The 23,938-nt window shown below is 36.8% G+C and overlaps 1 protein-coding gene across 1 annotated transcript in view; it reads left to right on the forward strand.

Moving 5' to 3' along the window:
* DCC (DCC netrin 1 receptor) overlaps window positions 1–23,938 on the forward strand; it is a 798,936-nt gene that overhangs the window by 454,553 nt on the left and 320,445 nt on the right. The gene's annotated exons all lie outside the window — the stretch shown is intronic.

The raw sequence follows: 23,938 nt of genomic DNA on the forward strand, positions 1-23,938 counted from the left end.
CCTTGATTACCAATTGTTTGAATCTGCCCTTTGGAACCCAGGGAATGAATGTCATGGAGGCTGGACAAAACAGGGGACAAAAGAAACAGGGGACAAAAAGGCTTCTGTGCTCAGGAGCCCCACAAGGTCCTCCTCAGTTTCACTCCTGGGTTGTAAAGGTGAAATGTGATAACATATGGGAAGCCCCTGAGTCTTACCTGGCGTCTAGTAGGTGCTCAGTAGAGAGAAGTTCCCTGTCCCTAATGGGATCAAATGGAAACATAATTCTAGCTGCCCTGCACTGGCAACCAAAGTGGGGTACTTACTGATAGCTTGGAATTGGCTTGATTACTATGCAGTCAGCCATTCATGTGTATTATTACTTTGCTCCAGTCATCCTCTCCCTATTACTTAGCAGGCTATTGTAAACTGGTTTGTTGTCTTAATGTTGCCTCTTGTGCATCTTTGCATCCCTAACTACATTTTGAAACTTTATAAGCAGAGAACACTCTGTTATCCCCTAAAATGTGTCACAGCATTGCCATTTTGGGAATAGCTAGTTGGTTAACATTTGCTGGTAGAATCTGATTTGTACTTAATTTGTGGCGGAGATAATACATAGCAGTAATATTTATTCACCATGATTCTATAAATTAAGCAAACGAAGTAAGTCACAGTTTTGTCTAGCTCATTTCCTTTATCACTTAAGCTGGTTTCCAGTTATTAACTGCACTACATGGTGATTTGAGTGAATATTTGGGATGACTATGGATGCAAAGTTGACCATGAGCCAATCAACTGGTCCAGTTTTGTGGTCATGTACGTGGCTGTAGACTAATAGTAGAAAGAAAGAAAGAAAAGCACTGATGTTTCATCTTTTTAGGTAACATACAAATGCTGGTATAATTTTAAAATTCTCTCATTGCAAAACACATTTTTAGGTATTACAAGTGTAAGATGGGAGACATTAAAGACTTACGGTGTGTCATCCTAGCAACAGAAGGCTTCAGGAATCCATTTGGATTTAATGGTCAATTAGCGAGGTATTATATCTTCTACAATAATGTATATTAGTGAAAGAATTACAGGTAGGCTTGTTTAATCACGTTAGAAAAGTTGAAAGCAGAGGTGAGTCATTCTGTACTCATTCATTCATTCACTCAAAATGATTCTTTTGTGTTAAGTTCTAGAAGTTCACGGTCCAGTACACTTACCATTAGCTGCATGTGTCTGTTTACATTTCAATGTATTGATGTAAAATAAAATTTAAAATTCAGGCATATTAAGCACAGCTGTCAAGGTAGCATTTAAAATTTAAATAAAATTGAAAACTAAAAATTTAGTGCCTCATCAGCCACATTTCAAGAGTTCATATGTGACTACTGGCTACTATATAGGACAGCACAGAGAACATTTCCATTATTGCAGAAAGTTCTATTGGGCATCCCTGATCTAGATGCCCTGCTGGTACATGAAGATACGGAAGCAAGTCAGATAATGTCCTGACTCCCAAGGAACTATTAGTCTAGTGTAAACTATTTTAAGCAGCACTCATTAAAAGCATATTTAATAGCTTAGTCCCCTTTGAAAGTTAAAAAAGTTCATTATGCATTGAATTAATATAAAAGATTTATTTTTAAAAGACCAGAGAATCTAGATCTGAACTTATTCCCTAGTTAGTTACTTAAAGTTCCTTAAATATTTTCTCAGATTAAAAAATGTACTTATCTTTCAATGAACAATTAAAGATGAAGGACAAAGGTGACTTGTTGCTTGGGTTAATCAGTGGTGCATCATAAATTCACTTTCCCCTTAAAAATCTGCTGTCTCACTGTTACTGTCTTTGAGCACAAAAGCATAATTCCACTGGTATAGCCAAACATCTGCTAGGTGATAAATTATAGAGAAAAAGCTTCTGATTTCTCACTGATATTAGGGATTGTAAAGAAAGAAGACAGGAAAGTGTCATACTCATGAGAAGTTTCTGGGAAGTATGGGAATCTAGCCTGGGATAAAGAGGTTCCAAAAAAAGTAGATTTGTTTTGGGTTTAATTGCCTCGCTTGGTTGCATAGACTACTAAAAATGAAAGTAGGTTGCTTGGTAAACTGAATTAGAGCAAAATAGAGCTTGAGTGTCGTCAGGGATATTGTCATGCTGCAACAGCTAGATAAAACTTTACTCCAAAGATAAAACAGCTGAGCTGAGCTCTTTTATGGGACTCCTTCAGTTATTTCGGATTCTATGGAGAGCTGGTGTTCATGACTAGCGAAGAGTAAAGACACACAGAGTATATAGCATTTTTATTCATATGTATTTATATATTCGTTCGTCTTGACAGCCCTTTTATCTATGTGGTCCACAAGCAATTATTGAGCACCTACTATGTATCAAGGCTTTTATAAGGTGCTGGAGTTAGAAAGTAAAATAAGATGGGCAGAATAGTATCCAAAAAATCAGGGATGAAGTTTTTGAAGAAAAAGTATGTGTAAGATAAATTGTTCTAAATCATACTGTGGGACCAAATTTATTTCCTCTTTTTTTTTTAAACCTAGAGTTAGGATTATAAATTATTAGTGTATAAATACATATATAATTTAATACATATATACACATACATATATACACACACATACAGTGTGTTTTAGTATGAAACATGATAGAAAGTATCACATGAAGAAATTTATAGTTGATTATCTTCATGTGATACCCAACCAAAAGTAAGTGAAACTCACTTTTCAAATCACTTCACTATTTTACAGATTCTTTTAACTGCAGGTTATAGTCTACCTACTGTAATGTATCTTATGTGCTACACAAAAGGATAATAATTTGACTTTAACTCTTATTCTCTAATTCCAATGTTCCTACATTGTTATATTGTTTTAATAAAGATATTATTTCTACTTTGTAGGAACATACGTAGTGGGGAAAATACCTACAACTGTTCCCTATTCTATGAAAACTTTTTTGGGTCTCAGCTCAATCTTCCCACATTAGGAAGCCCCATATCACATCCAATATAGAATTTAAACTGGGCCAGAATTTCTGATCACAGGATATTTGACAGGTACAGGGCATTTCCATGGGTTGAAATTGAAAGATTTTTAAGGTGAGGCCAAACAATTACTGCTTTCAATGGTAGATGTTAAAATCGGAGTCAAGATGGTGCCACTGGTGTCCAAGAGGAAATGATCATGGAAGTCAAATAGTGGAACTCTGAGCCCATGATTAATGCAAGTAACTGTTCATTACCACCTTATTTTAATCTGTAATTAGTGTTGCAGGTCTTTAGAATGGAAAGAGAAAGGTGGTTGCGAACAAGGTTTCAGAAATCACTTTGGATTAGAATTCTGTCTTTTTCACTTACTAGCTAACTGGGATAAGCTAGCTTTCTTAAACCACAGCTTCCTTATATGTAAAATAGGGAGCTCTTACAGGGATGTTGTAAAACTTAAAAGAAAAATCTGTAAAAAGGGACAAAACAGTACATCCTCAAATGAGTATTCTGAGAATGAAATGAGCTGTTTAGAATAAAATACTTAGCCTGCTCTCTGGCACCTTGTCAGCCCTCAATAAGTGCTGTTATAATCGTGCATTCCTCCACTGCTGTGTTCTAATTATTCTTATGCAGTCATGTTCCTTAACAATTCACATAATTTGTTCATTTCTGTCTCTGTGCTACTCACATGTGTTTGAAATTCTCTCCTTCTTTAGGCTATTTCGTGTCTCTTCTATTTCTATTTAAGATTTTATTTAAGATTTAAAAGCAGAAAGCCCACTCTGGCTAATTTACCCCATGTTAGTCTGTTAGTTAGTCTGTTAGTCTGTTAGTTAGTTAGTTAGTTAGTCTGTTAGTCTGCATAAGCTCATTTTTCCCACTCCAAATTTGTTCATGTCTTTCATTCATTCATTTTTTTTCTTTCAACAAATAGTTATTGTGTGCCCCTGGTGGGCTACCTTATATTTCTCAGCACTGGGAGTTCAGCAGTAAAAAAAAAAAAAAAGACAGACAAATATTTATCTTTATGAGGTTCATATTCTAGTAATAGAAAGGGGCAATAAACAAATAAAAATAAAGCATGCAGAAGAATAAAGTAGCTTAAGGAGATAGACAATGAAAAGGATAGAGGTGATTCTAGAAAGGAAAGTCAGGAGAGCCTTTCCGAAAAAGAAGCATTTAAGGGGACCTGTGAATGAATTTGGAGGGATGCCAGCAAAGATCTTGGGCAGGGACAACAGCAAGTGCCAAGACCCCGGAGAGGAAGAGGAAGAGGACCACTGTGTGGCAGCAGAGCAAAGAGCAAGAGTGGAAGAGAGGAGTCCACAGGTAGCAGGGCCCAGACATGAGAAACTGTAAAGCCACAGTAAGGGTGGTGGATTAATTCTCAATGCAGAGGCATCTTCACAGGAGGGGGTGCCATGGTCTAATTTTCATTTTAAAAGTGGGGGCTAGAGAGAAAGCTAATGTGTAGTATAGTCAAGAGATGTTGGTAGGTCCTGTTTGGGGGAAAACTATGGAAGTGTTAAGAACTGGTAGGATTCAGGATGTCTTTGGAAGGGATGAGACTTGCTGCTGGATATGGGATAGGAGAAAAGACAGGAGTCAAATTTACTCAATGATGTTAGGCCTCAGAAACTAGGTGAAATGTGGGATCATTTTGGGGGGCCTTAAACTGGGTAAAGAGCCAGCTTGGAGGGTGTGTGGGGAGGGAAGAGACATGGGGAACAAATCAAGACTTTTTTTTTTAATATGTTAGGTTTGACTGTTAAATGGATTCAGGTTTTATTTATTTAATTAGACTGTAAGTTCAAAGAAGGTGCCCAATATTTTGAATAGAAAAATAAAAGAAAATGCCACATACTGCTAATCAGTGGCCAAGGTCATGCAGTATTTAGCTTCCTGTAGTGGCAAAACTGAACAGTTGTTGGAATAACGGGGGCAAATTCTCTGTGTTGTTAACTATAAAGCATCTGTGCCCTACAAGTCCCTAATGCATGTATTACAGGGATATGCACAGTGCCATGCGGAGAAGACACTCAAATATTTGTCAGTCAAAGAGAAGCATCCTTCTTAGAAAGCATCCTGGCAGGCCAGTGAAGTGTAATTTGATTGGCTGATCCCATAAAGGAGAATTGACTAAAAGGATGCCTCAGATCCACAGCCCGATCTTCTTGCTGCCAAGATTTTCCAAGGAACCAATCCAAAAGGGACCAGTTAGTGCCCAAATATATGTTAGCCCAGAACCAGCTTGCTTTCTGACATTTCCTTTGCCTGTGTTCATTAAATAGGAGATGAATTCTAATGGGGTGTCTATTCAGAAATGACCCAGATGTTGAGTCACCTTATTCTGTGAGATTGCGTCGGAATTTTATCAGTGGAAGCCTGGTTTCTAGGTCCAAGTAAAGGCCACAGAATTCAAAAGAAGTTTGCCTTTGGATTTGTAACATCCCTTTTCTTTACCCCTTTCCCTGTCTTGGGGTATCTTATACACTCCATTAATTCAGGGTACCCAGAATCCAAAACATTTACCCAGTGATCTGAAACATAATGTTAAGTTCATAAAGTTCAAGATAGCCGATTTCAATCATTGGTTTTACAAGAATAAATTTGGGAATCAGAGAGCTTAAGGCCAGTCATAGGGTGGGTCAGTACACTGTGGGTATCACCAGGCCTATTGTCTGGATTGCTAATCCAGGATTGTTTGTGTTAGATGACTCTGCTTGCAAAAAAAATCTGTTTCCTCTTTTGGAAAAAGGATGTAACACCAAACCAATAAGCAAAAGACCTGGGTTCTACACTGAGATATTTTCTATGTGTTGCTATATATTTTTGAGTAGGTCACTTACCTTTTTTTTAAAAAATAAATTTATTTATTTATTGGCTATGTTGGGTCTTCGTTGCTGCACACGGGCTTTCTCTAGTTGAAGTATGCAGGGGCTACTCTTCATCGTGGTGCACAGGCTCCTCATTGCCATGGCTTCTCTTGTTGTGGAGCACAGGCACTAGGTGCACAGGCTTTAGTAGTTGCGGCACACAGGCTCAACAGCTGTGGTTCACGGGCTCTAAAGCGCGGGCTCATTAGTTTTGGTGCACGGGCTTAGTTGCTCCGAGGCATGCGGGATCTTCCTGGAGCAGGGATCGAACCCATGTCCCCTGCATTGGCAGGCGGATTCTTAACCACTGTGCCACCAAGGAAGTCCCCACTTACCTTTTTTGATTTTCAATTTTCTCTCCTAAAATAGGGATGATCCTGCCTGTGTTAGTTTCCTGGGGCTGCCATGACAAAGTGCCATGTGTTACCTGGTTTAAAACAAGAATAATTTATTCTCTGATAGTTCTGGAGACTAGAAATCTGAAACTAAGGTGTTAGCAGAGCCATGCTCCCTCTGAAGGCTTTAGAGAAAAATCTTTCCTTGTTGCTTCCCTGCTTCGGGTGGTTTTTGGCAATCTTTAGCATTTCTTGGTTTATAAGTGCATCACCCACTCTCTGCCTCCATCTTCACATGGACTTCTCCCCTCTGTGGCCATGTCCCTTTGTGTCTTCTTATTTTTATAAGGACACCGTTGTATTGGATTTAGAGCCCACCCTAATCCAGTATGATTTCCCCTTAATGTAGTTAATTATATCTGCGAAGGCCTTTCTGGGTACACCTGAGTTAGGGCGTGGGGGAAAATGTTCAACTTAATGCATACACTTCCCTAAAAATCACACAGTAAGATTCCTAGTAATGTGGGCGAGGACTGAAAAAACGACATATATATATATATATACACACAGACACACACATATACATATATACAGACACAAACACACATATACATACATATATACATATATTTATACATTTTTTTCATTTTTATTGACGTATATTTGATTTATAATGTCATATTAGTTTCAGGTGTATAGCAAAATGAATCAGTTTTACATATACATATATTCACTCTTTTTTTAAGATTCTTTTCCCATAAAGGCCATTACAGAGTATTGAGTAGATTTCCCTGTGCTATACAGTAGGTCCTTATTAGTTATCTATTTTATATATAGTAGTGTGTATATGTCAATCCCAATCTCCCAGTTTATTCCTACCCCCCTTACCTCCAGTAACCATAAGTTTGTTTTCTACATCTGTGACTCTACTTCTGTTTTGTAAATAAGTTCACCTGTACCCTTTTTTTAAAGAAGAGTTAACACCTATCCTTCTCAAACTATTCCAGCAAATTGTAGAGGAAGGAACACTCCCAAGCTCACTCTATGAAGCCAGCATCACCCTGATACCAAAACCAGACAAAGATATCACCAAAAAAAAGAAAATTACAGGGCAGTATCACTGATGACACAAACACAAAAATCCTCAATAATATACACTTTTTTTTCCATTTAAAAAATAACTTCAGTTACTGTCTCTCAAGCAGAGAAGTGTTAACAATATCCTTAGTGTCCTTAAAATCATATTTGAAATGCTCCTACCTTCTTCCACTCTCCAGAATTCTAACCCTGCCTTGTAGGCTGTAGGGCACAGTACTTTCTGAATATTAAGGACTGCAAACTGCTCAGGTGGCCTGAAGGCAACTAACGTGAAAGAAATCAGCTGGGTAACAGAGTTTGCAGGAACTGCAGGGAGAACTGTGACAGACACTGACCACACACTCCGATTTCCACTGTTTGACCTTCAGTTGATAAAAACCCCATGATCTTTTCCTCCCAAACACTGATGGCAACATCTTGACTGTGGTTTTAACAGCTACAACCTGAAGCAGTAATTGTGTGTCATCACCTTGAAATCTTTCAACCTCAGCCCATAGCAATCCCCTGTACCTGTGAAATATCCTGTGAGAAAGAATTTTGGCCCAACCTTACTCCTCCGTTAGCTGTGACAAAGTCAAATAGCTGCGACAGAACGAATAGTTTCAGAGTTGCGAAGAGAACGTGGCATAACATTCCTACCCCAGAGCTAATGCGTGTCTGTGTGTGCACATGTGCACACACACAGATTAGCCACGGCAGTTTCAGGGAAATGGAAAAACAATTCCCCGAAAGCTAACTGCATTTTAACAATTCTTTAATGAGTTAAAATTCTTATTATGTAAGAAAACATAGCCATAACAGTATAGTGTTTTAAAAATCCCAACGTTGTTGAGCTCATGCCAGTCTGGGTGAGTTACGCTAACCCCCATGCTGAAGAACATGCTGGGGACATCATCTCTCCTCCCTGTTATAAATCACTTACTTGAGCTTAACCTTCAGTCTGCTGTCTGCTAAAGACTTGATTCAAAGTCATCTCCTACTATCTTGCAGTGAAACAGAAAATTATTATTATCACCTCCATTCTTCAGAGGAGCTGACTTGTAGTTCAATCTAACCAAATGCTTAGGATCCCCAGAAATGACTTGATGCCACTTGTGGTGTTATGTTTCATCATTTAATATAATTTAAAACCACAAATAACAGTGTAACAGTAGATTGAAGGTATCACTCACATTTTAGGTTATGCCAACAGCTTGATTAATTTTATCACTTGGAGTATGATTTGTTCTCTATCCTTTTGATAATTTAATGTTCTTATAGTAATTTTGCCACTCTATTTGGAAATATTAAATTTTCCAGAGTTCTTGAATTATTCTAGTGGCATTTTTTATTCTGCAATGTTTGTTATGGTAACCACGAGCCACAAATGGCTGTTGAGCACTTGAAATGTGGCTTGCCTGAATTGAGGGGTGCTGTAAGAGCAAAATCCACACTGGGTGTTAAACACTTAGTATAAGCAATATAAACTGTCACATTAACATGTTTCATATTGATTATGATTTGAAGTGACCATATTTTAGATATATTAGGTTAAATATATATATTATTAAAATTAATTTCACTTATTTCATTTTTACCTTTTTAATGTGGCTACTAGAAAATTTAAATTACATATGAGCATTCATGGCTCACATTATATTTATATGGGACAGTGATGACTTCGATATATTCCCTGTGTCTTATACCCAACCACAAGGAAGTCGAGAAGATTGCCAATCTGATGTTAAAATGAGCTTGGGAGTTATTGAAATACTGTGGTTAAACAAACCAATCTTCTTAAATATTTCTGAATGTTATCTAAATAACATTCATATTTAACCATCATTTTCCTTATTTTACTCCAGATTTACTGACCATTATAATCAATGGCCTTTGAATGTTTGAGTCAAAGACATTTCTTTCCTATTGGTCTGAAACTTTATGGCACTGATGAAAATTAAAGCCAAGGAGGTGGAGTTGGGGAAAGAAAAGGAATCTTTGGAAACAGAGTAGTGCATCCGTGTCCCTGTGTTCAGTTTTACTTAAAGTCGTTGTCCAACTTCTGAGAGATGATTTACTGCTGAAGACTATTTGTCTTCCTGCTGCTATCTGTGAAAAAGCCCAAATCTTCCATGTGGTTAATAAACTTCTTATCTTTTGAATACGGAAAATAAAACAAACTTAATCCTCAGGGTGGTTCAGTCAGCAGACGGGGAGCCTTTTAGATGCTTCTTAGAGATAGAGGACAACTAGGTTTTCTGCCCTGTGCGATGATCAATCTTCCCTTCTCACGTGTGTATGTGTAAGGGCGTTAAAGGTACTTCTCAGTGATGAATGTCAGTGGAGTCGCAAAGTGAATATTAATTTCAGTATTTTCAAGGTCACATGTGTACCCAGCTTCGTTGTTATTGACATTTTTATTGTTGCTGCTGTTAGGAAAGATATTTTTTTCTTGAGCGCCTTTTTTCAAGTATCAGGAGTGGAATGGAGCAAAATTCCTCAACACACATATACATTGCTCAGAAAAAAGAGCCTTAGCAGATCTGTGAATTGGGGTAATTATTTTGAGTGCCTTAAAAAAGAGCAAAGTGTGAGTTTAGAGGAGCTAAGTTAGGTGGGAACAGAACAAACAGATGATCACAAAATCTGGAGACTGGTTAATGTTCCTGAAAAGCAGCTGACTATATATGGAAAAAGAGGAAAAAATTGTAGGAGAAATAAAGAAAGAAGAAAAACGTCTGTGATGAGGCCGTTCGTAGAACTAGGGTGTGAAATTGTCTAGCTGAGAGCCCAAGAAATTAAGAGAGAAGTAAAGATGAAGAAAAATAATAGGTTATGACTGTCCATCTGGGGATAAATACCCAGCTGGATATCTCTGTATATAGTGAAGAACCTCAGCCCCAGTGGGGGTGCCAATGCTGTGATAGTCACCTGCCCACACATCATACCCACATACCTGCCCAGTCTTGCTTTAATCCAGCGTTTTCTATCCCAGTGAACAACATGAGAAACACCCAGCTCTGCAGGTCAGAAATACAGGAGTCGTTCTTGCTGCTTCTCTCCTCTCACTGTCCCCTCCAATCCGTGAAATGCTGTTGATTTTTACCTTCCTCATAGCTCTTGCGTCCCTCTTTATCTCTTCGTGTCCATCACCATCATTCTAAATCAAGCTATTCACCTCTCTCTTCTGTGCTATAGAATACTCTTCCAACTGGTCTCCCAACACCTACATTGCCCCTTCAATTTTCAATTTAAGGAGTGGACAGAGTACAAAATGGTTAAATCCATCAGTACCTTGACAAGTCTTAAAAATCAAAATCCTCCCAAAGCCTTTAAGGCCCAGTGTGGTCTCACCCCTGATGATCTCTCCCACCTCATCTGGACTCCTCTCCTAGCTCTTTGTGGTCCCACCACCTTAGTCTGTTTTAAGGAGGGTTTCATGTTTCCACTGCTGATTCTCACAGTGCTTGGTGCACTGTAAAAATTGGTAATATTTATTGAGCATTTCCTTGGCACTAGATGACGTTCATAAGTGAATTATTATTAATCTTCACAACAGAGCCATGAGGTAGGTGTTGGTATTAATCCTGTTTTTAAGGTAAGAAAATTTAAGCTCAAGAACATTAAGTAGCTTGACCTTGGCCACATAGCCTGAGCAAGAGTATTGGATTTGAACCCAGGGTCTCTGATTCTGGAGGCCACACTCTTTACTGTTAGTCTCTTTCACCAAAGTTTTATTGGATGGGATGTAGCCCAGATCGGTGACTTTATGTGTTAGGAGAATAGAGTTCTAAATTTCTTCTTTAACCCATGGTTCCCCCACTAAAAGTCAGTTTACCCAAGGCAGTTCTTTATCTTTTAAAGCCTAGAAATAGATAAACAATACATTTCTTCCCCAAAGAGACAGTATCTTTTAAGGTAGGATATTTTGCCGTTATGTAGAAAAACCTACTCACTTGACTGCCAGAAAAAAGATTGCTGCTTCCTTCTCTAATATGTGGCAGCAGGGCTCTTTTATAAAAGCAACGCATACATGTCATTTATTGGCTCTATTAAAACTACAGGTATCAAATATTGATTCTTCCCATACTGACCATAATACAAACCAACTTGGAGAAAGGTTGCTGAGATTTAGTTACATTACCACCATGGGGAACAGTCTGGGTTGCACATAACCTGAAGACACCTGATTCTTTGATGTGTATCTATAATATTTATAGAGAATTGACATTTCTTTGTGCAGAAATATGACCCTGAAGCATATACGAGTCTCAGACAAGTGTGAAACAAGTGACAGGCCTATGTGTGCCTTTCCTGGGAATTTCTGCTTGGGACTTTTCTACAAGAATTAAACATAAATGCATGGTCTGTATAATAACAACAAAATAACTGTGTGGAGTATTTATGAGGCGGTTGTAAGGCTTAACTTATGTTTACAAACATAATCTTGGCCAGGACTCATGCTATAGCCTATGCATGTATGGACTGCTATGCTTACCTTTTCCTTTTCACACACATCTTCTCCTTGTGTTCTTCTAACAATCTTGGGAATTAAAAGGAGCAAATACTCCTCCTTCCAACTGTCTGATGAGGGAACCAAAATTTGGAAAAGTTTAAGGGACTTGATTTTGGATAACAATAATATTAACTACTGTATTATTTTGAAGACTTGCTTTTTTATATAGCATCATTTACAATTTCTACAATAGTTCTATTATATAGAAATTATGAACCCATAAGAAAATAATATGCAGTGTTGAATTAAGCTGATCGAAAGAAAAAGTATTATTAAATAGCGGAGAGGGGTTTTTGATTCAGGATTCATAATTAAGGTATTTCCTTCCCATTTGGGGTATTTTCTTTTTTACCATTTGTTGCAGAGAGAGTTTTCACCTTTCTACTATCTCTGTTTGGAATTTCTCAAAAGTTCTTGACAATTTCCTAGAAAATTCATTTGATTTTTTTTTTCTTTTCTGAACATTTGTTTCCAAACTGAAGTTCTAGAGACAAACATCTTGCAAAAAATGGGTGAATTTTTTTAACATCCTTTAAGCATCTTGAGACATATCACATTTTCTTAAAATCTGTAGAACACTGTTTGATTTGCTGATAATGCTAATAAAATAGGTAAGCAATTTAATCATTGATAATTTCACGTTGGTGGGTTGTTTCCTGATTAACTGTGCCATCATTAATTAGTTCGCTTTGGAATTATTCTCATTATTTTTACTTAAAGACTTCTTCATCTAAATCCTTCCCCAAACTATATAGTATTTTTCTCTCCTTTGACCAACTTAGAAACTCTGTTCTAGAAAGGCAAATATCAAGGCCATTATTCATTAAACTCATTCATACCCATGTACCATGACTCACTAGATTTCTCCTTCACATCTGAATGTCCTGCCCTTTCTTGTTCTATCAATGCAATTTTCAATTGTTTTTCAAGAAATGCTCTTAACCAAACCTCCCATAACTGTCCTCAATTACTATGTATTTCATCAATAGGTCTATTTCTAGCATTCTTGTATACTTCATCATCTGTCCAGAGAGGTGTTTTTTGTTTGTTTTTGTGTGTGTCTATGTTTTCCTTGTCCTAATAAGTTTCTTAAAAATTTCTACATAATAAGATACTTCACAATACTAGAGAAAGCACTGTATGATAAACACATGAAGAGTATGATTAGACTTTAAAATGAGCTGTTACTTTTATCTAGAAATTTCAATCACAATGGAAAGTAACCAAACCCAAACTATTCTGAGAAAAAAAAGTTTTAAGTCATTATGATTAGATTTACATGACATGAAGGCTTCAGTAATATGGAAATTAAAGCACATTTGGCTGAAACTTTAAAGTTTTTAACTTCAATGATTATTACCTTTTCGGCAATTTTTCTGTATCATAAAAACAATTGCTTTTGACATTACTTAAAAATCTTTAGTTTAAATGGTTTGAAACCTCAGTCATGTGGTTAAGAATCTACATTACCCACTAGATTTTAAGTTTCTTGGCATTGCTTATGTGTTCTAAAGTGAAATTCAACATAAGCTATGCACTTCACCAAGATTATTACTGCTTGGTTGTGTTAGTGAAAAATCTGTTACTCCACTGAAAAGACCTTACATTGAGGTCAATCCTTATAATTACTTTTATTATAAAACTACTTCTGGTTCTAAGAAGACTACTTTCAAGATTTTTTTCTTCAGATAGAATCATTAAAGTTTTTCCTTCTATGCTGTCAAAAAATATCCATTATTTAATATATCAGCATCTATGTATATACGTCAGTATATGTCCACAGACACACACATACACACACACATACACACACATAATGACACAGTAGAGTATATTGTGAGTTAGCAGATATCACCTATTCAAACCAATAACATTCAATAAAATGATCAGGGGTAATAACTGCTTCCTCCAACCAAATCTTGTCAGACTCCTGTGGTTTTGTAATAGCAACCTACCCCACAGTTTGTGCTTCTTCCTTGCCAAACTACTGTCATATCTCCTAAATATGCATAGTTCAGTCAAGAAGGGGTTTTATTATGTTAATAATTACATTGCCTGCAGGCTTTTTGATGTTGCATTCCCCATACAGAATAGAAACAGATTTCATAGAAATATCATTAAAGCTGTTAACTACAGGAGAAAAAAAATCAAAAAGGCAATCAAAGCATCCACTTTATTATCAATAAATGCAAGTAGTTTCAGAAATGGTTTGCATTTGAAGCACATTCAGTGAGGATATCATTGGAAATGGAAGCCGTTGCTTAAATAAGAGAGCTTTGTGGCCTAAATCCATTTGGATCACTACAGATAATTATTTAGATCTCTTGCTATCCATTTTTAAAAATGGACTCAAGAATCATTTTTATAATAGCACATGAATAAGAAGTTAGACTCACCCTCAGAATTCTGGCCTGAATTGAGGACATGTGAAATATAGGTCATTATTTGAATGACAACAATGTGATTTTTTTTTTAAATGCACTTTTACTTCAGTTCTTTTAAAAAAAAAAAGGTTTTGGTGGCTGTTAAATTAATGATTTAGGAACATTGTACTACACAGTCATTTTGAAAAGACTTTAAATATTCAAATGTTCAACTACATATTCTCTGACACTAACATTTGTCTTCATTTCAGACTACCAGCTGGGAAACATCAGTATAATGGAGAAAAGATATCAGCCTCATTCAGTATTGTGATGACAGAGACATGTCTTGATCCTTCTAAAGCTTTTTCTATGAAAACCTTATAGTCACATTCTTATTTGAAAGAGGTCATTTAAACTCCCATTTTTAGGAGCATATATTTGATAAATCATAATTTGGACGTTAGTGTACGTAATACAAATATCAAATTACAGTACAGAAAAGTCAGGAAGGTAGACAAATAGATATCAGAATAGATACAGAGCAAGAGAAAGGAAAGGAAAATAAAGTAGGGTGTTAATTTGTATATGCTATTTGACTTCTTTATCGTCAGAAGCCCTAACATCTGGAAAATCTAAAATATTTGGTGAATTAAACCAGATGAATTCAGATGCCTTTGATTTACCCATGATTTGCAGAATGAAATAGAAACATCTATTTCATAAATGTTTGAGCTTATGAAAGAGTAGCATTTTATTAAAAGTTGAAGATGTCTATTTAAAGTGAAATTATAGCCATATTTTCTATCATAAAGTAATTAATAATCACTACAAATGATTTGATGGTAAAGAGTCATTGATTTTCAGAACCAAAAGAAACCAGAGACATTATCTAATCCACTGGGAGCTGCCATTTAGGGAATTGTAGACCTTAATGATGGAAACATTGGACCGTCTACCTCAAAAAATGTACATATTACATTCTTGAAAATATGCAAACTTTCAGGAGGTCCATAGTCACCCTGATCTTTGATGCCAGTGACTGGTCTCTATCATGAGTAGAGTAGGGACAAGTAATCATACCTTCTGACTCTCATCTTAATTAATCAATTATAGTTCATTAAGCTGTAATACTCTACCCCACCCCCACTTACCTACTCATATATAGAATACAAACATATGTCCTGTCATCAGTATGATTATATGTGATAAGTCATGTTTTATTAAAGATTCAACCAAATTTTATGTCATTTTCAGATTAATATGTGATAAGATCTCATTATAAAGTACCCCGTTACACTATAATTTATATATATGATCAGAAATTACTGTTCCCAGTGAAATAGTGACATGTAATACATCTCATTTACTCTAACATAAGTATTTAATTTGTTCTTAGGTACAGGTGTTATAATGAATTTCTACTATAATGCAATATTGAAATTTAAAAAGGTAGTTGGTTAGGTTGACATTGATTGATGAGTTACTTGTATAGATTATGCATCTATTCTGAAGTATTTCCATTCTTCGAAGAAAGAGGTAACTGGAATAGAGATGGAGAGAAATTAGATGCAGTTTGCTGCAAAATTTTTGTCCAACTGAGGGGATCAGTGGGGATTATAAAAGACATCTTTGAAATGATGAGCAGTTAAGCACATTAAGTTTCTTGACTGACATACTAAAATGTAATGAAATGGAAGGGTGAAGCTGTTAACTGTATTGATTTCACATCTAATTCCTATTGTTAAACATCTTTGAGTCTCCCTTTTTCTCCTTCTCTTTCTTTTTCTTTCTCTCTAATATGCATATAATGAATCACATATAAAAATGTGTTATGTTTAAATACAGTTTATAGACATAATCTGAATAAATACATAAGTACATATGTATATATGTACGTGTTCTTGTGTGTGTGTGTGTATGTATACACATACATATTTCCACAATCAACATAAAACACAATATGTTATCCACAGGCCTATGTTACAGCTGTAATTCAAAAGGAGAATATTAGGGAATTCAGAAATTTGAATTTATAGTACTGTTGTGAAGAAGAGTAAGCATGTAATAGCTTAAGTTGTTACTGCACCAAACTTGCATCTGCTATCCCCCTCACAGTAAAGCCAATCTGTCGGGTTGTGGTGAAGGAAAGTACAGCATTTATTGCAGGGCACCAAGCAAGGAGAACAGGTAGCTCATGTTCAAAAGTCCCAAACTCCTCAATGGCTTTTTTAGGAAGGGGTTTTAAAGGCAAAGTGAGGGAGGGGGCCGCAGGGTGTCTGATCAGCTCATGCAGAATTCTATCATTGGTTGGCTTCCAGGAAGTTTTGCATCATCAACCTTCTGGTTTTCAACCAATTCAGGGTCTGTGTGCTTGTGGTCTGCAGTTTTCATGAAGGGGGTCTGCTTCCTGTAAAAACAATTTAGGAAGGTGTGTCAGGCCTTTCAGGAAACTGGGAGTTTGGTGATTCTGCTCTGTGGCGGATTTATAGTCTAAATTGTTACCAGTTTCCTGGCCCAACAGCTATTCTTTGTTTCTGCATCTTCACATTTCCTAATCATTAACTCTTGAGTCAGCCTTTAGAGACTTAGGGCAGGCCTGGGAGACCAAAGCAAGTGCCTTTTACTTCAATGGACAGGGACACAGGACCTTATGTGTGGTTTCAATCCCGCTTTCCTTTGATACTCCTCAATCTTGAGGAGAACAGGTTTAGGAAAAGAAAGGGAGTAACATTTTGGATAGATGGGTTCATCATAAACTTGGCAGAGGAACTCGATTTTAGGGGGACTCAGTTTCAAAGTGAAACACAGAGTCTTAACACTCGCCAGGAATGTTGTGAAAAAGAGCATCCCACGTTCAGGCAGTATTTTGGTCTGGATGATTATCTCTTTCTCTTTCTCTATACAGGCAGACCTCATTTTATTATGCTTTGCTTTACTGCACTTTGCAGAGACTGTGTTTTTTACAAATTGAAGATTTGTAGCAACCCTGTATTGAGCAAATCTGTTGGCACCAGTTTTCCAACAGCATTTGCTCACTTCCATGTCTCTGTGTCACATGTTGGTAATTCTTGCAATATTTCAAAATTTTCCATGATTATTATATTTGTCATGGTGATCTGTGATCAATAATCTTTGATGTTGCTCTTGTAACTATTTTGGGGTGCCACAAACTGCACCCATACAAAGAAGGTAAAGTTAGCTGATAAATGCTGTGTGTGTTCTGACTGTTTCACTGACAGGCCATTCCCTATCTCCCCCTTGCCTTGAGCCTCCTTATTCCTTCAGAGCCAACAGTATTGAAATTAGGTCAGTTACTAACCTTAGAATGAGCTCTACGTGTTCAAGTGAAAGGAAAAGTCAATCGATGTGGAAAACTGCATTTTTGTCTTATTTTAAGAAATTGCCACAGGCACCCCAACCTTCAGCAACCACCACCCTGATCCATCAGCAGCCACCAGCATCAAGGCAAGACCCTCCACCTGCAAAAAGATTATGATTCACTGAGGTTTCAGATGATAGTTAACATTTTTTAGCAATAAAGTATTTTTAAATTATGTACATTTTTTTAAGCATAAGGCACATTTAATAGAATACAGTATAGTGTAAAGATAACTTTTTGTATCCACTGGGAAACCAAAAATTTTGTGTTGCTTCCTTTATTGTGATAATTGTTTTATTGGGGTGATCTAGAACCTAACCTGCAATATCTCCAAGCTATGCCTGTATGTCGGTACAGCTGTCCCTCAGTATCTGCATTGGCTTTGGCTTCAGGGCTCCCCTATGGATACCAAAATCTCCAGATGCTTAAGTACCCTATATAAAGTGAGGTAGTATTTACATATAACCTACACACATCCTCCAGTATATTTAATCTTAATTAATCTTAATTATTAATTAATATCTCTAGATTAAATGCTATGTGAATAGTTGTAAGTTAAATGTAAACACTATGTGGATAGTTGCCACAGTGCAGCAAATTCAAGTTTTGGTTTTTGGAATAGTCTAGATTTTTTTTTTTAATTAGGTTAAATCCAGACATGCAGAGGCTACAGATATGCATATCTATACATATACTGTATATATCTACATATATCTCTCTATATATGTATATATCTGTGTGTGTGTATATATATCTGACTGTATATCTATATCTATATTTTAAAAGGTAGTTGGTTCAGCTGGCATTCATTGATGAGTTGCTTACATTTGATTAGATTAGGTTAGATTGGATTGGATTAGATTAGATTAATTGCATGCATATGAGTATATATGATAAATATATGATTTGATAATTCTTTGATGTTGTGATGTTTGTATTCACTTGGGATAACATAGGATTATGGTATTTTTATCTTAATATATGAGGATATTAAAGAAAATCTACCAATTCAATGAAATCACAAAATAAATTATATTTTAAAACAAAAAGTTAAAGTAGAAACTAATTTCACTCCAAAATGCAATCCTTTTTCAGAAAAAAAACAATTGGAAACTTTACACTAATAAGTCAAATGTTATCTGTGAAAACACCTACTGTTGTTTGTGAATGTGCTTAAACTAAATGCTCTGAATGTTTCTTTTTACTCCCCGTATCTATCGTCTCTGCTTGAAATTGTTCTGAATTCCCAAGCGCACTTTTTTTCCCTGATGGTGTCTCATGACCATTAGGAAGGGAGAATAATTCAGCTGGTGAACAGATGATTGGGGCTGACACTACCAGTACATCCTGAATCCAAATTATGGTACTTACTGCCTGCTGTTGGCCCATTGGTAACTAAGCCACATATACATATAAAGAAATTATACTGTGGGCAAAGTGCACACAGACTCTCATGCATACAAGAAACATGGACATATATAACAACATTAGTTCTGTTTGGTGTGTTAGGAAAATACATTTTTATGATCACTCATAGTAACAATGCTGAATCAACAAAATCAAATGTTAGACTGTGTATCTGAGGCTTGTGATTTACCATAGCATTTGGTAACTGTATATAAAGTCATTCATTTGATGCACTTTTATTGATTACTTTTTGTATACCTAGGCTTGTGCATATGCCTGTGAAGAAGACAGCTGCTCCTATAATTTGGGAAACTCAGAGAAGGGTTTTGACCATTCTTCCAACAGCAGGGACAATAAGCAGCCATGGCTGGAATCATTAGGGGAGGACTGTGGCCTATTTGTTCTTGTGGGGCTGTTGCCTTGAGCTGCAGGCATCCCTGTAGTTTCTTCTACCACAATGGCTGATGGAAGTGATTGATTCCCATGCACCCAAAGAGTCATAGACAGGCTTTGCACCCTCCCACCTCCCCCCCCCCCACTCCTACCCATGCTGAGTGGCCCTCTTAGCTTGTCCTTCCAGATTCTCAGGTGGCTCACTCTGGGCACCTGGGTCATTTCTAGATTCTCTCCCAGCCACACTCGGAGCTTCGGGAAACTCTCAGAGTGACTTGGGCACTTATCACAACCCTGCCTTCTTAGCAGAGTTGCCACTGACTCTGCATGTGGTGTTTCAGGTGAAGTGCGTATTCATTGTCTTCTTCGTTCCTCAAATATTGAAGACATTTTAAATTATTTCACATCATCCCATTGTGCTCCAATAAAACAGATGAGCAGAAACTCCTCAAACATTGCCTCCCCTTCCTTTCTTCCAGACACCTCCTGGAAACCTTCCTTGAATGTGTTACATCTCACAGCAGGAGTGATGGCTTTGGAGTTTAGACATTTTAAAATCTGAATCTTTGTTCTCAGAATAAGCCCTGTTCTTAGGAAGGGCTTTAGCCCTTTCACTTGAGCCATGGGAGAGCCAGAAGGGATGCATTCAGTTAATACTTTACACATTAATGGGCTGCACAAATATACTCTGTGTGAACTTTCAAAATCCTGGTTACCTCACATTCAACATATTTCTTAAGAAGGTCACTCAATCTTGCTGCTGTTGCTCCTTTCTCTGTCTTCCTTCCTCACAAGAATAATAGATTCTGAATCAGAAATCTCCCTTCTTGAAATGTTTGCATTGTCTTTGTGAATATATCAGTAATCAAAGAAGCACACAAGTCATCAATGTTTTTACTATTGTTATTTAAAATACTTCAAAAATCCAGTTGAAGTGTTATCAGCAGGCAAATTTTGAGTTTGCTTTTCTCCCCCCATGGAACAAAATGTCTGCTTCATTATAATACAATTCTAACTGCGTCACTATGAATTTTGACACAGGCAAGACTTGCCACTGTTCAACATTGTCTACGAAAGTCCCCTTTGTGTAATAAGGGATTTTCCATAGAAAAATTACTCCTTCGTGGAAGAGTACTGAGGTGGGGACACTCATGAAATGCCTATCAAAATACAATTGTTTGGGAGTCGGGGTTCTCTCTTGGGAAGAAAGGACGTGTAAAAGAAGAACGGGAAAGGCAAGAATGACCCCTGTAGAGATGGATTGGAACGGGAGGCATCTCTATAGAGTCATGCAAAATAGCATGTGGATCTGTACGTCTGAGTATATGTATCCACCTAAAAGTTTTTGTATGTCTTTGTGTATACACATCCTTGTGTTTCTTGTTCACCCAAAGGACTTGCAGACATCAATGAAGACCATACTCCCAATGTAGCATCTCTACACAGATTGCTTATTAGTTGTAAGCAATGGAGCAGAGGGCTGCTAGGGTATGGGGGGGGATGCAGGGGACCACTTAACTCTACAATGGAGAAATCTGATAGTACCTTGACCTGGTATTCAAAATTAACATATATGATGGTACAGAGATCTTGTGCCTCTGGATGTGATGCCTTGAGAAGGACAGAGATCACTTGTATTTTGTTTCAGCCTGGAAGGTATAACCTAAATTAAATGTGAAGAAACAAAGACAAACCCAAAATGAAGACCATTCTATTAATTAAAATAGGACCCAGCAATCCCACTCCTGGGCATATACCCAGAGAACACCGTAATTCAAAAAGATACAGGCACCCCAGTGTTCATTGCAGCACTATTTACAATAGCCAAGACATGGAAGCCACCTAAATGTCCATCAACAGAGGAATGGATAAAGAAGATGTGGTTCATATATAAAATGGAATACTACTCAGCCATAAAAAAGAACAAAATAATGCCATTTGCAACAACATGGATGGACCTAGAGATTGTCATACTGAGTGAAGTAAGTTAGATGCAGAAAGATGAATATATGATATCACTTATATGTGGAATCTTAAAAAAAAAGGATACAAATGAACTTATTTACAAAATAGAAGTGGAGTCACAGATGTAGAAAATAAACTTATGGTTACCAGGGGATGGGGGGTGGGATAAATTGGGAGATTGGGACTCACATATACACACTACTATATATAAAATAGATAACTAATAAGAACCTACAGTATAGCACAGGGAATTGTATTCAATACTCTGTAACGACCTATATGGGAAAAGAATCTCAAAAAAAAAAAAGAGTAGATATATGTATATGTATAACTGATTCACTTTGCTGTACACCTGAACTAATACAACATTGTAAATCAACTATATAATAGGAGTATAGTTGATTTTTATATATATATATATATGTGTGTGTGTGTGTGTGTGTGTGTAAAGCCTAAAAGATAAGGCTTTCAAACAGTTTCAGTGTAAAGCAGACTAAAGAGATATGGTAATGAAATTCAAACTTGGCCATAAAACGGATCCTCAATTAGAGATGAAAACGCTACATGAATGGCACTATTGAGTCAGTTGACACAATCTGAATACAGATGATGATTAGATAAAATATTGTATTAATATGAAATGCACTGAAGTTGACAACTATATTATTCGTGTGCACATTAATTCTTAGGAAATATGCACTCAAGAGTTTAGGGGTAAAGAGCCCAAGCAGTGCAACTTAATCTAGGTAGATAGATAATTGAGAGAGAGTGATAAAGTTTATAGAACAAAGTGTTAAAGTGTTAAATCTGGATAAAGGGAACAAGGCTGTTCTATGTACTATTCTCATTCTTAACTTTTCTATAGGTTTAAAATGTTTTCCAAATAAGTTTTTAAGAAATTATTAATAATCACTTGTTAAGGTGAAAAGAATGCAATTGTCATTAATAAGGATTCTCAGGATTTGGGGACTAGTGGGAAAATATGTGAAGGTGACACTGATACAGACCAGAGTTCTTGGCCTTCCCCAATCAATAGAAATTGATAAAAGGCCAGATAAGAAATTCAGGAAAGGCTTTATTGGGGCCCCTGCTGCAGCGGGGAGGGGCAAGGGGGGCAGGAAGGAGCGAAAACAAGTAACAGATTCCTTTGCTTGCTCCCCAAGGGCAGGTAAGCTCATTCCTTATATGGCATGAGGGTAGGGGCGTGTCCAGGGGTTCAGCCAGAGGGGTGTCTTAGGTGGTCTACCACCCCTTTGGTGGTGTTGAGTGTAGGGGGCATATGTAGTACCCTGCTTTTGCTCCCAGACACGCTGTTTTTTTCTCCAGGCTCTTCCAAAGTGATGGTTGGATTTTTTTTTTTTGGGGGGGGTCTTTTTGTATCTTCTTGTCCACAATTTGCCCCAACTGTACATGCACAATTATTTTTAGTCCCTTATAGATTCTTTGTATTTTGTTGCTCCAGGAGACGTTTGTCCAGGTGCAAGCACTGTAGCAATGTAGCAAAGTGTCCCAGGTCCCAACCTGTCTTAACATAAAATATGTGTTTCTGACGTATTTTTTCCCCAAAAATGTGTGAGCAGTAATGTCTTAATAAGCTGGATTCCATGGAACAAATTCTGAAAATGATCCAGAGACACAGGTTCCATTCTGATCTAAGAAGTATATCATCAGATGTCATGTCGGCTGGATTGTCACATGCCATTTTACTATGGAAGTTCAAACTCACAAGAGTTTGAAGAATTGAATTAGAGACCCAAAGTGTATATCTGTCCAAAGCAAGGTGGTATCTAAGGCTGGGGGAAATACATAACATGTTTAAGTTAAAGTTGTTGTTATGCTTGCAATGATGAGACTATTTATTTTAGATTACAGTAACGTGATGAGTGCATTTACCATTTATAGATCATATATTTATATTCAGGTCCATAGACACATAAAAAATTCTGCACAAATTCAAAATTTGCAAATCTAAAATGAGAAGGATTTTCTTAACTCATTTCACATCCTAACCTGACCTGACCTTATGTTAGGCTACGTATAGTCTTTAATAATCCTGTTTGGTGTGAATGTCATATATTTTTGCTGCTTATATATGGTTTAATAACAGAGTGCTACCTCAGACTCCACTCGGGGTGTTGCATGAAACACTGCATATGTACTATGTTAACTTTCTAAAACCTGAAAAGTTTTGGATGTAGAAACACATCTGGACATGAGTGTTTTGGTTAGGTGATTGTGGACCTGTGTTTAATTTATTTAATGAACAAGTTTCTTATCCTTGATTAAGTGAAGTAATAGTTATGAGAGAAAATGGAATACTAGAAAGTAAAATTGAAAATTAAATCCTGAAATTAATTTAAAGGACCCAGATTTGAGCAAGATTTTAAAATGATGACTTCAATAAATACAATGTGGTAAATTATCTATAACTGTGCTGCCTATTTGAATTATAAATGGGACCATGTGGTACAAGTATTTTGATTGCATTTTCTCTTTTCCTTCTGCAGTTAACAATACACAGGCAAAGGCATACTCGCAAAGTGGAAAATTCTCCATACTAAGAATTTAGACTAAGAATCCCATTCTTATTCAGCCATTACCCTAGTCACTCATAGTCCTTGACCAGTTTCCTCAACTGTAAGATGA

Source organism: Hippopotamus amphibius, chromosome 11, assembly GCF_030028045.1.
Source record: "Hippopotamus amphibius kiboko isolate mHipAmp2 chromosome 11, mHipAmp2.hap2, whole genome shotgun sequence".
Lineage (NCBI taxonomy): Eukaryota > Metazoa > Chordata > Mammalia > Artiodactyla > Hippopotamidae > Hippopotamus > Hippopotamus amphibius.